At 44.4% G+C, this 2,500-nt stretch overlaps 2 non-coding genes across 2 annotated transcripts; both read left to right on the top strand.

Annotated features, from left to right (window-relative positions):
- Window positions 1–180: 180 nt before the first annotated feature.
- On the top strand, window positions 181–299 carry LOC136741656 (5S ribosomal RNA). Its single transcript, XR_010814340.1, has one exon. It is a non-coding gene; the product is annotated as a 5S ribosomal RNA (ribosomal RNA).
- Window positions 300–1,365: 1,066 nt separating this feature from the next.
- LOC136741499 (5S ribosomal RNA) lies at window positions 1,366–1,484 on the top strand. Its single transcript, XR_010814189.1, has one exon. It is a non-coding gene; the product is annotated as a 5S ribosomal RNA (ribosomal RNA).
- The last annotated feature ends 1,016 nt before the right edge of the window (window positions 1,485–2,500 follow it).

The following is a 2,500-nucleotide window of genomic DNA, read 5'->3' as shown; positions in this document are numbered from 1 at the left end:
CTGGTGTGGCACCCCAGCTAACGCACAACGTTGCCACAACGTTTCGTGTTAGCAGGGACTGTCTGCGGCGCGCTGGTGTGTCCCGGACTTTAGAGTAGAGAGACAGTTCAACTGCAAGTATGAGCGGCAGAAACGGATATTGCCTTCCCTTTAAGTAGAGCGTCAGGGACAACCTCCCTGGCTTTCGGCCATACTAGCCTGAATACGCCCGATCTCGTCCAATCTCGGAAGCTAAGCAGGCTCGGGCCTGGTCAGTACTTGGATGGGAGACCGCCTGGGAATACCAGGTGCTGTAAGCTTTTGCATCTTTTACACACCAGAGGGCGACAAATCACGAGTCTTAACTTTGGATACACGCAATTTCATCATTATTTCAGATTTGACTTCCCCAAATACACAGGCATACAATAGATCTTGTTCTCCAACGTAAACGGTCCCTAGTAACTAGGGTACATTCGTAAATAAATTGAGCATCATGGCTAGAAGTGACTAAATGTTGCCTAATCTTTCTCATCGAGAAATGACACAATTACAGCAACACAAAAAGGAACTCCACCGGACAAAGTTCAGTGCTCACAAGGAGCCTCATTCAACACACACGGTTCCATTCCCATTCATGCAAAGCACGAAAGTGTAAAACTTGGGAACATACTTGAGAGCAAAGATCACATTCAATCTCATTCAAGGCACGGATGTGAATGCAACGGGATGAAATTACTGAAATGATGCCTGCCCTCGAACTGTGATGATGGACTACCCGACTCGCCAATAATATTGGGTTCTGGTGTATTGAAATACAGGAGCTGCTGGATTTGTGTGTTTTCTTACCCCCTCACCATAGTTTGTCAAATGTTTAAACAACTGAACTTATATTCAAGGTTTGTTTCTCTTCATATGTTTTACTGGTTTACATTTGTCTCAGCAACCTGTTGAATGATTCTTCTGCTTTCAAAACAAAATGACAACAGGATGAATGCACACACTTGAAAATACAATACATGCAATGTTATGCATCATAGTGATGCAACCTCCTTTCAGTTTCATACTGCATGTCAATTGAAATCCTTACTGAAATGCACACCTTCTCAAGATTGCGCTTGACTGGCGTGTCAGGCACTCAATCACAGCTGTTTTATCAAGACAATGTGTTCGTTTTGTAATATATAGTTCCGGTCTGGTGTGGCACCCCAGCTAACGCACAACATTGCCACAATGTTGCCACAACGTGGCGTGTTAGCAGGGGCTGGCTGCGGCGCGCTGGTGTGTCCCGGGCTTTAGAGTAGAGAGACAGTTCAACTGTAAGTATGAACGGCAGAAACGGATATTGCCTTCCCTTTAAGTAGAGCGTCAGGGACAGCCTCCCTGGCTTACGGCCATACTAGCCTGAATACGCCCGATCTCATCCGATCTCGGAAGCCAAGCGGGCTCGGGCCTGGTCAGTACTTGGATGGGAGACCGCCTGGGAATACCAGGTGCTGTAAGCTTTTGCACCTTTTACACACCAGAGGGCGACAAATCACGAGTTTTAACTTTGGATACACACAATTTCATCATTATTTCAGATTTGACTTCCCCAAATACACAGGCATACAATAGATCTTGTTCTCCAACGTAAACGGTCCCTAGTAACTAGGGTACATTCGTAAATAAATTGAGCATCATGGCTAGAAGTGACTAAATGTTGCCTAATCTTTCTCATCGAGAAATGACACAATTACAGCAACACAAAAAGGAACTCCACCGGACAAAGTTCAGTGCTCACAAGGAGCCTCATTCAACACACACGGTTCCATTCCCATTCATGCAAAGCACGAAAGTGTAAAACTTGGGAACATACTTGAGAGCAAAGATCACATTCAATCTCATTCAAGGCACGGATGTGAATGCAACGGGATGAAATTACTGAAATGATGCCTGCCCTCGAACTGTGATGATGGACTACCCGACTCGCCAATAATATTGGGTTCTGGTGTATTGAAATACAGGAGCTGCTGGATTTGTGTGTTTTCTTACCCCCTCACCATAGTTTGTCAAATGTTTAAACAACTGAACTTATATTCAAGGTTTGTTTCTCTTCATATGTTTTACTGGTTTACATTTGTCTCAGCAACCTCAGCAAAAATGATTCTTCTGCTTTCAAAACAAAATGACAACAGGATGAATGCACACACTTGAAAATACAATACATGCAATGTTATGCATCATAGTGATTTAACCTCCTTTCAGTTTCATACTGCATGTCAATTGAAATCCTTACTGAAATGCACACCTTCTCAAGATTGCGCTTGACTGGCGTGTCAGGCACTCAATTACAGCTGTATTATCAAGACAATGTGTTCGTTTTGTAAAATATAGTTCCGGTCTGGTGTGGCACCCCAGCTAACGCACAACGTTGCCACAACGTTTCGTGTTAGCAGGGACTGTCTGCGGCGCGCTGGTGTGTCCCGGACTTTAGAGTAGAGAGACAGTTCAACTGCAAGTATGAGCGGCAGAAACGGAT

Source organism: Amia ocellicauda, unplaced genomic scaffold, assembly GCF_036373705.1.
Source record: "Amia ocellicauda isolate fAmiCal2 unplaced genomic scaffold, fAmiCal2.hap1 HAP1_SCAFFOLD_68, whole genome shotgun sequence".
Classification (NCBI taxonomy): domain Eukaryota; kingdom Metazoa; phylum Chordata; class Actinopteri; order Amiiformes; family Amiidae; genus Amia; species Amia ocellicauda.
The sequence above is the reverse complement of the archived record's forward strand: the minus strand, read 5'-3'. Positions and strand labels throughout refer to the sequence as shown.